Source organism: Pan paniscus, chromosome 2 (assembly GCF_029289425.2).
Source record: "Pan paniscus chromosome 2, NHGRI_mPanPan1-v2.0_pri, whole genome shotgun sequence".
Taxonomy (NCBI): Eukaryota; Metazoa; Chordata; class Mammalia; order Primates; family Hominidae; genus Pan; species Pan paniscus.
Genome location: NC_085926.1, coordinates 21,300,304 through 21,314,969, shown reverse-complemented (window position 1 = coordinate 21,314,969; position 14,666 = coordinate 21,300,304). Strand labels below are relative to the sequence as shown.

The 14,666-nt window shown below is 35.0% G+C and overlaps 1 pseudogene; it reads right to left on the bottom strand.

Moving 5' to 3' along the window:
- Nucleotides 1–14,377, bottom strand: part of LOC100978862 (homeobox protein VENTX-like) — a 74,989-nt pseudogene extending 60,612 nt beyond the window's left edge.
- Nucleotides 14,378–14,666: the final 289 nt, after the last annotated feature.

Here is a 14,666-nt window from a genome sequence, read left to right as displayed (position 1 = left end):
AGATTTGAAGCTGGGAAGTTCTTATTAATTATGTACATTTGAAAATAACAATTATTCAATATTTCATCTCAAAGGAAGCTATAAAATGTGATTTTATCATAAAAATTGTTACAGTGTCTAGCATGAAAAAGACCATAGCTCCCTTAAAAATGATAAATGCAAAAAAGTCATCCCAGCTATGTGCACAAAATCATCATATTGACACCAAAGTTCCCTATGATGCTCTATGCTATTAGACCAAGGGTTGAGATGTCCATTTAAATATTCCTTTCTAATAGAAAAGCAGTATATATGAATTGCTGAATATTCTAAAAACACAGAAAAGCACAAAGAGAAAGATTACTAATTTTATATCCTGGAGCCTATATAAGCATTTAGGGACATGTACGTTCAGATCTTTGTGTCTCTCTCTTTTTCATGTTTCTTCATAATCTTATTCTATATCTTGCTTCTTTTTTACTCAATGTCACATTATGAGATGTTCTGTATCTTGATAAGATACATGTATTTTTCAAACTCATAATAATGTACAGCTATAGAGTATTCATTCCATCTTAAGGAAACCACTCAATTATTATTATTATCATTGAGATGGAGTCTCGCTCTGTTGCCCAGGCTGGAATGCAGCGGCACAATCTCAGTTCACTGCAACCTCCGCCTCTTGGGTCCAAGTGATTCTCCTACCTCAGCCTCCCAAGTAGCTGGGATTACAGGTGCCCGCCACCACACCCGGCTAATTTTTGTATTTTTAGTAGAGATGAGGTTTCACCATGTTGGCCAGGCTGGTCTCAAGTGATCAACTCCTGACCTCAAGTGATCCGCCTGCCTTAGCCTCCCAAAGCGCTGGGATTACAGGCATGAGCCACCGCGCCCGGCCGGGAAACCACTCAATTAACCATCTCTGGATAATATTGCAGGTTAAATTCCCTAGGAAAACACCCTTGATGCAGTGATTAACATTCGGGAAATTAGAGAATGCTCTCTGGATTTACATTAATGTATGAAAGAAGTGAAGCAGGATTGAGCAGATCAAGAAATTGGTCCATAATATAATCATAACAAAAGGTCAGATGAACACAGAGTATTATGGACTAGTTGTACTTCAGAGTTATCCCAGTGTTCGCCAAAAAGTCCAGACCTTTATACCCACATTTTACCAGATGCAGGCTATCTAGAAAAGTGATAAGATCTTGGGTGAGGCAACTGTCTTCAGCTAAGGACAACTAAATAACATCCTTTGTAGCCAACTTTAGAAATTCTATGTTACAGAGTTTGCTATTAGAATGCCATTAAAATTTTTTTTATATATTTACATGCTTCACTTCAATCAAATGTTTGAACTGACAAATTCAAAACTTGCTTCCACAGAATGGGCTTTGCATATGGATTGGCTCCCATCCTAGGAAAAAAAACCAAAAAAAGCAATTTCCCAAATAAGTAAAAAATGACTGTGTTTCAAAAATTATCGCTAGTACTTGTGTTTGGTATGAAGCTGTTTTCCTGGTTCTTGATTAACCAGTTGCTGACCAAGAGCAAGTTATTACCTACTTCCATCTAGCATGCCTTGTCCAAGACCCTAACTCCCTCCCTCATGTTCAACATCTATAGACTCAATGATTTTGCACTTTTTATTTGGATTCTTATCATATTCTACTCTTACCCAGGCTGGAGTGCAGTGGCATGATCTTGGCTCACCACAACATCTGCCTCCCAGGTTCAAGCAATTCTCCTGTCTCAGCTTCCCAAGTAGCTGGGATTACAGGCATGTACCACCATGCTCGGCTAATTTTGTATTTTTAGTAGAGACGGGGTTTCTCCATGTTGGTCAGGCTGGTCTTGAACTCCTGACCTCAGGTGATCCACCCACCTTGGCCTCCCAAAGTGCTGGGATTACAGGAGTGAGCCACTGTGCCTGGCCAACTCTGACCAGTATCTTTCAGGTCTTTCTCAGATAAATGTTTTTCTCTTAACATGAGCCTAACATGTCCTGAAGGAAAAAAACTCTATCATGGTGGGTTAACTTCCTTTTTCTTTTTTTTTTTGAGATGGGGTCTCGCTCTGTCGCCCAGGCTGGAGTGCAGTGGTGCCATCTCGGCTCACTGCAAGCTCTGCCTCCCAGGTTCACGCCATTCTCCTGTCTCAGCTTCCCGAGTAGCTGGGACTATAGGCGCCCACCACTATGCCCGGCTAATTTTTTGTATTTTTTTTAGCAGAGACAGGGTTTCTCCGTGTTAGCCAGGATGGTCTCAATCTCCTGACCTTGTGATCTGCCCGCCTTGGCCTCCCTGGGTTAATTTCTTTTACTCAGGCAAGGTATCTTCTCATTTTCAAGATAATTTTAGAAACAATCTGAAATGGAAGCATAAACTACTGGAACATGGCAGAAAGGAATTTTTGTGTTATTTCTGCCTCATGGTTTCTACCCTTTGCATTCCAACCAGGAAAACCAAAACCATAAAAGAGATCAGCAGAGACATTGTCCCTTTTACCAATCTCCTTTTGTCTAATGTGATTTTGTAAAAACAATCTTTAGTTTCTGAAATTGCTTTTTGTATGATGGGTATAATTATTACATATTATCTGTCTATTATAAATGTGTGCTCTGATTTATTTCCTAAATTCCAGAAAGATCCTATATTAAAAATGAATACATAGTACATACAAAACATATTATTAAATTAATAATAGAGATTCATCAACATTGCTGGTTTCTCACATTCTCCAAATTAGTCTGCAGTACAGTGGACTGTGAAATAATGGTGAGGCTCAGAGTGCCTGCCTCTTTGCGGAACATTTACTACTGCACTTGAACACAAATATTAGCAGAATCATAAAATAGCAAACTGCATGTTCAGATGCCAACCCTGCAAGACCAGATTGCTATTTACACCTGCAGTTACAAACCTAATTACACAATGCATGGCATACTACAAAGATATGTGACCTACATACTCAAATGTCTACTCAACATCTCATTTGGGATATCTCACAGGAACTACAAATTTGGTGTTTCTTGACCCAAAATCATCTTCCAATTTTATACCAGTACTTTTACAGTATTTTCTATTGTAAAGAAAGCCCCAACTTTCTCCAGGTGCGCAGACCTCTCAAATGCCCTCACCACTCCTTTCCCATACACCCACATCAATTTACCTCTGATTTTATCATGAACAACCTTTCAAATCCATTCAAGGTCTCTGGCTTTTTCTATTGCCACTTCACCCAGTGTCCCTCAGAATGGTTACCATGTGAGATTTCTGCCTTTTAAATGTGCCATCATATGTCCTTCCTCAGAGAGATTGCCCTTGCTGTTTCCTTAATACAGAAATCTCTTTCTCATCACCCACTTCTATTCCTTCAATTTACAGTAAAAACATTGCTTTCTCAGTTGTTACATGCCCTCATGTACCCTACATTTTGTAACAATTACCAAGGCTTGTACTTATTTGTATGATTATTTGATTTAAACCTGTCTTTTTACAAGATTGTAAACCCAATGAGGGCAAAGCACCATGTCAGTTTGTCTCACTTATGTTAACCTAATTACTCAGCATAGTGCCTGGCAGGTAAAAAGTTCTTGAAACATTTGTTGGCCTGAATGAGTATGTAAAAATTTTGAATAAAATGACTTCCTCCAAGCCCTGGAATGAGAGCAGCTGTGGAATAACTTTTCTAGAATTATTTCTAAGTTTTACGTATCATGAGATTAGAAAACTTCAGCTTCTGAGAGTGGCTATCTGAGTCTGTCAATGTGTGACTTTATGAAGCTGTTATTTTACCAAAGAAAGAACTGTCTGGTTTATAAAACTTGTCTATAAAGACAGTGGATATATTTAAGATATTTGCAAGAAGGGATAATTTTGTACATATGTATAGTGTAATATTATGCAACCATTAATTAATAAATGCTGAAGATATTATTTCACATCTGGTATTAAACATGATGGTGGGGAGATCTGTGGCCAAACTGCAATTTTGCAACTTCTAGTTGCCTTGTTTTTCCTCCCTGTAGGCTTCTGTGAATCTTCTTTCTTTGAACTTTTGAAATGATCTTCAATGTTTTGTTTGCCTGGTTAGAAATTGCTTTTTATCTAGTAAATACCAGGATATGCTGAGTTATTTTAATCTGTGGATTCATTATAGTTTTCTATTATATTTCTAATATTTTTCTGTTTTGTTTATTTCTAATTTTCAGGAATTTTGCTGTCCTTTGTTTTCCATATCTCTAATTTTAGTTACAAGAAATTTTACATCTTACTTCTTTACAACTTGGTTTGGAACTATTTTCCCAGATCTGCCAACATCACTGATTATGTAATTTATTTTGTCTTCTATATTGTAGCTTGTGATTCTGTCATGTTATATCTACTCACAATTTTTATATTCTGTGGTCTCGAAATAGTTTATTTGCATCTATGTTCATGAAGAATATTGGCCTGTATTTTCTTTTTTGTTGTATCCTTTTCTGGTTTTGATATCAGGGTCATGCTGGCATCATCGAAGGAGTTTGGAGTTATTCCGTCTCCCTCAATTTCTTGGAATAGCTTGAGAAGAATTGGTATTAGTTCTCTTTAGAAGTTTGGTAGAATTCAGCAGTAAACCTGTCCAGTACTGGAGTTTTCTTGGTTGGAGATGTAATATCACTGATTCAATCTCATTACTCATTATTGGTCTGTTCAGATTTTCTATTTCCTTTTGGGTCAATCTTTGTAAGTTGTATCTGTCCAGTAGTTTATCAATTTCCTCTAGGTTTTAAAAAATTTATTGGTAAATAGTTGTTCATAATAGTCTCTAACAATCTTTTTTTATTTCTGTGGTATTAGTTGTGATGTCTTCTTTTTTGTTTATGATTTGTTTATTTGGGCTGATTTATTTATTCTCTCTTTTAAAAAAAAATCTAGCTCTTTTTCTTGATTTTGTTTATCTTTTCAAAACCAACCTCTTGTTTTATTGTTTTTCTTTATGATTTTAGTCATAATTTCATTTATTTCTGCTCTGATCTTTATTTTTCCTTCTGTTAATTTTGGGTTCAGTTTGTTCTTGCTTTTCTAGTTCCTTTAGATGGATTTCTAGGTTATTTTGAAATCTTTCTACTTTTTTTGATGTAGGCATTTATTACTATAAATGTGCCTCTTAATACTGCTTTTGCTGTGTTTCACAGGTTTTTCTGTATATTGTGTTTTTATTTTTATTTATTTCAAGAAATATTTATATTTCTTTCTTAATTTCTTCCTTCACTCATTGGTCATTTGGGAGCATATTGTTTAATTTTTATGTATTTATATAGTTTCAAATGTTCATCTTGTTAGTGATTTATAGTTTTATTCCATTGTGGTCCAAAAAGATACTTGATGTGATTCCAGTTTTTAAGAATGTTGTGAGACTTGTTTTGTGTCCTAACATAAGGTCAATCTAGGAGAATGTTCTATGTGCTGATGAAAATGATGTGTATTCTGCAGTGAATAAAGGATATACAAAACAGCCAGAAAAAAATCAATATAGTGATAGGAGGAAGTCTTCACCTATAATAACCTGAATGTAAATGAATTAAATTCCCCAAATAACAGGAATATGCTGTCCAAATGAATTAAAAAAAAATAAGACCTAACTATGTACTGCCTACATGAAACTCACTTCATCTGTAAAGACACAGATAGACTGAAAGTGAAGGGATGAATAAAGATACTCCACATAAACAGAAAGCAAAAGTAAGCAGATACCAGACAAAGTGACTTTAAGTCAAAAACAATAAAAAAAAAACCCAACCAACCAAACAAATAAAAAATCCAAAGAAGATTACCATGTAGTGATAAAGGTATAAAGCTGCAAGAGGAAATAACTATTTAAAATATATGTGTATCAAACACTGGAGCACACAGATTCATAAAGCAAATATTATTAAATCTAAAGTGAGAGATAGATCCCAATACAGTAATAGTTGGGGACTTCAACAATCCACTGTCAGCATTGGAAAGATCATTTAAACAGAAAATCTACAAAGAAATATTGGATTTAAACTGCACCACAGACCAAATGGTTCTGACAGACATTTGTAGAACATTTCACCCAAGAATTTCATCATACATAGTTCTTTTCTTTTTTTCTCCTTTTTTTCCATAATAAACTTTCAATAGAATAATCTGAGGCCCTCAGAGATCCCAAATGACAAAATGTCTACCACCAACAAATAAAAATTACCCTCTTAGTTACTTTGGTTGCAGTGGTAGTTCATCTCCTTGGCAAAAGAAGCAGCCTTAAAGCTGGAACATGTAATGGAAGACTCCTCCAAATAATAACTTCAAAATGGCCATATTACTGCAATTATGCTTATGGGCAGGAAATCTCATGTGTAGCAGCGAAGGCCATGATTTCCAGCAGTCAGCCTGTGCTTGTGAAACGTAGTCTCACATCTCTTTGGAGTATGTCATGCACTGTGTGATTTGGTTTGTAATTGCAGATGTAAATAGCAATCTGGTCTTGCAGTTTGGCTTCTGAACATGCAATCTGCCATTTTATGATTCTGCTTGTGTTTGCATTCAGGTGCCATAGTAAATGTGCCTCCAAAAGGCAGGCGCTCTGAGAGTCACCAGCTTTTCACAAGCCACTATACTGCAGACTCTAATGTGGAAAATGGGGGAAACCAGCAAGGCCGATGAATCTCTATTATTAAATTAATTTCTGTTGATTATTTAAAGCTCAAACATGGTACATCTGTATATTAAAAACTATTTATAGTTCTGCTTTAAAGTCTTAATCACAGTTTTTCAATGTGTTGTTAAAAGTTAATCTAGTGGATTAAAACCAGTTCTCCTTAAAAGAAAGCAATTTGACTCTAATCCACATTTGTCAGAACAAAAATGTAGTCTTCTCCCAAAGAAAAACAAATCTGAGAAATAATTAAAATAGTGTAATCTATCTGAAGACATGGCAAAGAGTCTTAGCAATGCAGACTAGAAAATAGCTATTTTATATGATAATAAACAGATGGCTCTATAGGATTTATGTTGGCATGGATGAAGTAAATTTTACGTTTAAATATAAACATATTTAAATATATTTATTTAATATATTTAAAAAATCAATTCCCAGATAGGGCCACCGTCTGTGGAGCTTGGATTTTTCTCACAGGTCTGCGTGGTTTTCTCTGGGTATTTTGATTTCCTCCCACATCCCCAAGATGTGCATATTAGGTTAATTAATACGTCTAAATTATCACAGTATAAGTAAGTGTGGGTATGTTTGTGGGTGTACTCTGCAATGGAATGGTGTCCTGTGCATGGTTGGTTCCCACTTTGCATCCTGAGCTACCAGGATAGATTTTGGCCATTAGCAGCCCTGAACTGGAATAATTGGGTAAATAATTATTGTACTTGTTTTTGTTATTCTTTCTTAAATGTATGTATAGCTTACATTTATTTCAATGTTTAATATTAGGTGTGTTTTGGCCTTTCTTTAAAAGTTGGGTGATGTTTTGTGACCAGAAATATACTGTAGGAAATTACCTCTTGTTTATATCAATTCACCTACGGTAAAATTGGTTCTGTAATATGTTATTTTATTTAAAGTCACAGTTTCCTAAGACCTATTGACAACATTAAGTGAGGACTTACTTTACATACACATGTGCACTCACATACTCACAAAGACTAATAAGGAGAAAAACCAGGTTCAGAGGAGCAAGTAGAAAATCTTTTTGCAGATATAACATGCTTGCAAGGGATAGACCATTAATATCTTTGAAACATTTAAGAATTTGACAAACGAGATACACTATGTGCATGGTTTTGCAATCAACTTTGTTTTTAATAATAATTTTATGTGTACAGATAAATTACAAAGAGAGTTCAGAATTTCTATATTCATCATACCCAGTTCCCTTATTATTAGCATATTATAACACTATTGTCTACTTGTGATAATAAACAAATTTATATATTATTATTAACTAATGCTCATAAGATTTTCATGTTCCCTTCCTTTTTAGATAATGTTGCTTTTTTGTTTCAGCATCCCATTCAGGAAATGGTATTATATTTAGTTGCCATGTCTCCTTTCATGTGTGACGACTTCTCTCACTTCTCGTTTTGATGATCCCAGAGGTTTTTTCTATTTTCTTCTCTTTTTATTATTAATATTATTTTTGATGAACAAATCATAGTTGTATATCTTTATGGGGTAAAATATGATATTGATTAAATCAAGCTAATTAATATATCTATCACCTTGCTTATCTATTTTTTTGGGTAAGACCTTAAAAATTTATTTCCTTAGATATTCGGAAATATACAGTACATTATTTTTGACTATAGTCACCCTGCTGTGCAATAGATCTCAAAACCTATTACTCCTGTGTATCTGAAACTTTGTAAACTTTGATTTAAAAAAACTGTCCATTCCCTCCATCCTGATCCCCTCCTCTCAGCCTCTAGTTCTCAGAGTAGAACCATCATTCTGCTCTGTACTTTAATGAGTTCAACATTTTAAAATTCCACATATAAATGAGATCATGTGCCTGGCTTATTTTACTTAGCTTAATTTCCTCCAGATTCATTCATGTTGCTACAAATGACAAAATTTTCTCCTTTTTCCAAGTTTGACAATTATTCTATCGTGTATACGTACCACATGTTTTTTAATCTACTCAATCATTGATGGACACTTAGGTTGATTCCATATCTTAGCTATTGTGAATAATGCTGTAATGAACATGAGAGTGCAGATATCCTTTCAAAATATTGATTTCAGTTCTATTGGATATACACTCAGGAGTGGGATTATTGGATCATATGGTAGTTCTCTAGTTTTCTGAGAAACTTCCATACTGTTTTCCGTAAGGACTGTACTAATTTACATTCCTACCAACAATGTACAAGAGCCCCCTTTGCTCTATATTCCCATCAACGTTGATCTCTCATCGTTTTGATAAGAGCCTAACAGGCATAAGATGATATCTCAGCATGGTTTTGATTTGCATTTTCCTAATGATTGGTGATGCTGAGTGTTTTTTCATGTACCTGTTGGCCATTTGTATGTTTTCCTTTTTAAAAATGTCTCTTTGGGCCCTTTGCCCATTTTTTACTTGTTTGTTTTCTTGCTCCTTAACTGAGTTCCTTATATATTTTGGACATTAACTATTCATCAGATGTATGGTGATATGGTTTAGCTGTGTCCTCACCCAAATCTCATCTTGAATTGCAGCTCTCATAATTCCCATGTGTTGTAGGAGGGACCTGATGGGAGATAATTGAATCATGGGGTTGGTTTCCCCATACTGTTCTCATGGCAGTGAATAATTCTCACGAGATCTGATGATTTTAAAGGGGGTTTCCCCTTTCACTTGGCTCTCGTTCCTTCTCTTGCCTGCTGCCATGTAAGACATGACTTAGCTCCTCATTTGCCTTCCACCATAATTGTGAGGCCTCCCCAGCCATGCGGAACTGTGAATCAATTAAACCTCTTTCCTTTATAAATCACCCAGTCTCGAGTATGTCTTTATTATCAGCATGAGAACGAACTAATATATATGGTTTACATTTTCTCCCACTCTGTAAGTTGTCTCCTCCTCACTTTGTCAATTGATTTTTCTTTTTCTTTTGTTTTTTCACTTTACAGAAGCTTTTTAGTCTGATGTTTTTGTTGCCCATGTTTTCAGGGTCCTATCCAAAAATTTGCTGCCCAAACCAATGTGATGGAACTTTCTCCCATTTTAGCTTTTAGTAGTTTTACAGTTTCAGGTGTCATATTTCAATCTTTAATCCGTTTTGAATTGATGTTTGTATATCATGTGAACCAAGGGTCCAATTTTATTATTCTGTATGTGGATATTCAGTTTTCCCAACAGCATTTATTGAAGAAATGGTCTTTTCCCTATTGTGTGTTCTTGACATCTTTAACAAAAACCAATTGACCATCAATTTTTCGGTTTATTTTTGGGCTTTCTAACTTCTTAAGTTGGTTAATGTGTGTGTTTTTAATGCCATTCCTTGCTGTTTTGATTACATTTACTTTATAATATGTCTTAAAATCAGGATGTGAGGTGCTTCCAGTTATGTTATTTTTGTTCAGGATTGTTTTGGATATTTGGTATCTTTTGCAACTCATATGGACTTAAGGATTGTTTTTCCTATTTCTGTAAAATGACACTCTGATTTTGATTGTGATTGCAATGTATCTGGAGACCACTGTAGATAGCATGAACATTTAAACAATGTTTAATTCACTCTTTATCCATGAACACAGGACATGTTTCCATTTACTTGTGTTTTCTTCAGTTTTTTTGGCACGGTTTTATAATTTTTGCTACACAAGTCTTTTATACCTTGGTTAAACTTACATCTACGAATTTAATATTTTTTGTTGTCATTATAAATGAGATTATTTTCTGAATTTCATTTTCAGATAGTTCATTATTAGTAAATATAAAAACTACTTTTTTAATGTTGATTTTGAATCTTGCAAGTTTACTGAATTTGTTTTTTAGTTCCAAGTTTTTTGGTGGAGTTTTTAGGGTTTTCTATATATAAGATCATGTTGTCAGCAAAACAAGAAAATTTTCTTTTTTTTTCTTTCTGTTGGGATGCCTTTTATTTCCTTCTCTTGCCTGATCCTCTAGCTAAGACTTCTATGGTAAAAAGAAGTGGTAAGAGTGGGTATACTTTTCTTCATCTTAGAGGAAAAGCTTCCAACTTTTCATCACTGAGAATAAGGTTAGCTACAGATTTGTTATAAATGCCCTTACTGTGCTGAGGTACATTCCTTCCATACCTAACATGTTGATAGTGCTGTCAGGAAAGGGTGTTGAATTCTACGAAATGCTTTTTCTGTATCTACTGAGATAATTGAGGTAAATTTTATCCTTCAGTCTGTTACTATGATGTATTGCATTTATTGACTTGCATGTGTAGAATCATTCTTACATGCCAGGGATAAATCACATTTATCCTGAAGAGTGCTGTTGAATTCAGTTTGCTAAATTTTTTTTGAGGATTCTTTTTCATCTAGGTTCACCAGGAATATTGGCCTATAATTTTCTTTTCCTGTAGTGTCCTTGTCTATCTTTGGTTTCAGGATAATGCTGGTTTTATAAAATGAGTTAGGTTAATGTGAAGTATGCTCTTCACTTTTATTTTTTGGAAGAATTTGAGAAGAATTGCTATTAGTTATTCTTGAGCTGTTCGGTAGAATTCAGCAGTGAGGTATCTAGGCCTGGGTTTTTGTTTGATGGAAGAATTATTACTGATTCAATCTCCTTACTTGTTATTAGTCTGTTCACATTTTCTGTTTCTTCATGATTTAATCTTGGTAGGTTTTATGTGTTTATGAATTTATAGATTTTTTCTAAATTATCCAATTTTTTGACATGTAATTGTTTATAGCAATTTTTAATAGTTCTTTGTATTTCTGTGGTATGAGTTGTAACTTGTTTTCTAATTGTGGCATAGGTCCCTTGTTTCTTTCTTTCTCTCTTGCTGTCATTGTGCTTTGATGGTTTTCTATGGTGGTGTGCTTTGAATCCCTTCTTTCATATTTTGTGCAACTAGGATAGGTTGCTTTGTGGTTACCATGAGGCTTACACAAAACGTCTTATCCTTATAACAGGCTATTTTAAGCTAATGACAACTGAACTTTAATTGAATACAGGAACTTTACATTTTTCTTTCCCTCAATCTTTTGTGATTTGGATGTCAAAATTTACATTTTTTGTAATCTTTATCCCTCAATAATTTATTGTAGCTACAGTTGTTTTTGTTTTGTCTTTTGTCATTTATACTTGGAAAAAATTGCTTTACAAATTTTTGTATGAGAAAATTATGTGTATGAATATGTATGCTATTGCGTTCTTTACTTTCATATGTTTTTGTTGTTAATTAGAAAGCTTTTATTTAAACTTAAATAACTCTCTTTAGTAATTCCTGTACAGAAGGCCTAGTGGTGATTAACTCCCTTAGCTTTTGTTTTTCTGTGAAAGTTTTTATTTCTCCCTCATTTCTGAAGGTCAGCTTTACCCGGTATTCTTGATTAGTAGTTTTTTTTCCTTTTAGTGTTATAAACATATCATTCTACTCTTTCCTGGCCTGTAGGGTTTCTGCTGAGAAATCCTCTGAAAGCTGTATTGGAGCTGCCTTTAATGTGATATGTTTATATCTTACTGTTTACAGTATTCTTTTTTGTCTTTAATTTTTGATAATTTGATTATGATATGTCTTAGTGAAATCTTCTTTGAGTTGAGTTTGATTGGCAACCTCTGAGTTTCCTGTATCTTGATGTTGTCATCTTTCTCCAAATTTCAAGAAATTTTGCAATTATTTTCTTAAATATGCTTTCCAGGCATTTTTCTTTCTCATCTCTTTCTTAATTTCCTATTATGTGAAGGTCAGTTTGCTCAATGATGTCCCATATTTTCTATATGCCTTTTCTTTTTTTTTCTTTTTGTTCCTGTGATTGGGTAATTTCAAATGTACTATCTCCTATTTCTATTTTTTAATTGTTTCTATTTCTTTGTCAGACTTCTCACTCTGCTTATGATTTGTTTTCCAAATTTCATTTATTTTTCTATCTGTATTTTCTTAGAGTTCTCTGAACTCTAAGAAGTGGAGGTGATTATTCTGAATTATTTTTTATTTCATAAATCTTCTTTCTTCTTGAGTTCATTATTGGAGTTTTGTTAGTTTCTTTTGGTAGTGTCATATTTTCCTAATTTTTTGTCATCCTATGTCCTTACATTGATGCTTGCGCATTAGAGGATATAGCCATCTCTTCTGCCTTTGCGTGTATTCTTGATGGTGATAGACCTTTACTATTTAGGCTAGACTGGAATTCTGGATGGGCTGGCTAGTACCAACCCTAGACAGGCAGACCTTAGTGTCAAGTTCTCTAGTTGAGCTGGGTAGCTTTCCTGTGCTCTGAGGCCAAACGCTACTGCTAGCTGTGCTCTGGAGTTCAGTGAAATCACTGGCTAGAGTCTGCCGTTAGGTGAAGTTGCTGACTGGGCTCTGCAGTTATCTCTGTTGGGCAGAGTTGCAGGCTGTACTCCCTGGCCGGGCAATATTGTTGTTTGAAATCTGTAATTGGACAGGGATGTGTGCTGGTCCTTGAGGCTGGGTGAAGTCTCTGTGGTTGCTCCTCAGCCACACAGGGTGGGCAGGGCTACAGGCTATGCTTCACAGATATGGATAGACTTGCTTTTACCTCCTAACCTATAATAGGCTTAAGTAGAGCCATGCATGACCAGACCATCTGGGATCAGTTAGAAACAGAAAAGGGGTGGGGCTCACTGGAACCAGTGCTTAGACCCTGGCCATTGCTCTGCATTTCAGCTAATGGAAACATTCACTGAAGAGACTAGCCAATGACATTATGCTGCAGGAAGCATGGTCCACAGGTCCACCAGGATCAAGTCCATCTCCCCACATAGTCCTGACGCTCTTGTTAAGTCTAATGAGACAGGTGTGAGTCATCTGTGAATGGTCCCAGAATAATAAGGAAGCTGATTGTCCACATACAACTTACTTTTCCCACTAAAGAAACCATAGGTCCAGGGAAATCCTCTTTGTGTGGCACTGTGCTGGCTTGGGGATGGGGGGTTGCGGTCAAAGAGAACCATTTCTTCTACCCTTTGAATGTAGCTTTTCTCAGTTCTGTGATCCAAGGAGGTATCTCAGCCTCACTACTAAGTTCCAGAATATTCACAAAGGTATTTGTGCCTGTGGATAGTTGCTAGTTGGATTTCTGTGAGAGATAGTGAAACTAGAAAACTCCTATTTCGCCATATTGCTGATGTCACTTTCTTTTGAGTGATCTCAAGAATTTTGAGGAATGCTGGTCAGGTATTTGTACAATGTCCTTGAATTCTTATTTGTCTGATATTTTTCTCAAGATAAGACAGAATTAATGAGTTTCTGAAAGGAAGACCACAGTCTTCTTTCTACAGTCAAGTCCAATATCATTGCATTTTATAAAAGGTATTTATTATAATACCAACTTGATTTATCACTTGATTGTGTGGATGAATAGTGTTTGTTGAGTTTCTCCACTCTAAGTTATCTTTTTGTTTTCCTGCTTTCCATATTGTACTCTTTGGAAGGAAGTCACTATGTGCAAACTACATTTAAAAAGTACCACCACCCTGTAAGTTACATCTGGATATTAATTTTATACTTTGAGTTATAATCAAATATCACTTTATTTGTTGTTCAAATTGTTCTAACTTTGGCTATTGGGAGTTCTTTCAGATGTCTCCTGTGAACCTTTAACATACCTTATCATTGTGTTTTTGTTTTGTTTTGTTTTTTGGAATAGCTTTTTCTTCATTCCTGGCACTATCAAATACTCCAGGCTCATCTTGTAAACTTTCTACCCCAATTCTACAATCTGTCATTTCTCCAAGGAGCTCTACATTGTACTGTAGAATAGCATTAGAAACCAAGATCTACGTGCTATATTTCTGCATTTCCACTAGAATATCATTGCTTCTAGACCCTCTGAGCTGACAGAGAAGGAATATATATATGTGTATACAAACTCATGTCTATATATATATATATATATATTTACTTCTAACACTTTTATCAATATTAAGCTAAATAGGAGCTCATACTGATATTTCCAATGCTAATTCATTACCACATAGATCACTCTCTGTAATCTTACACTCCACCAGTGAGAAA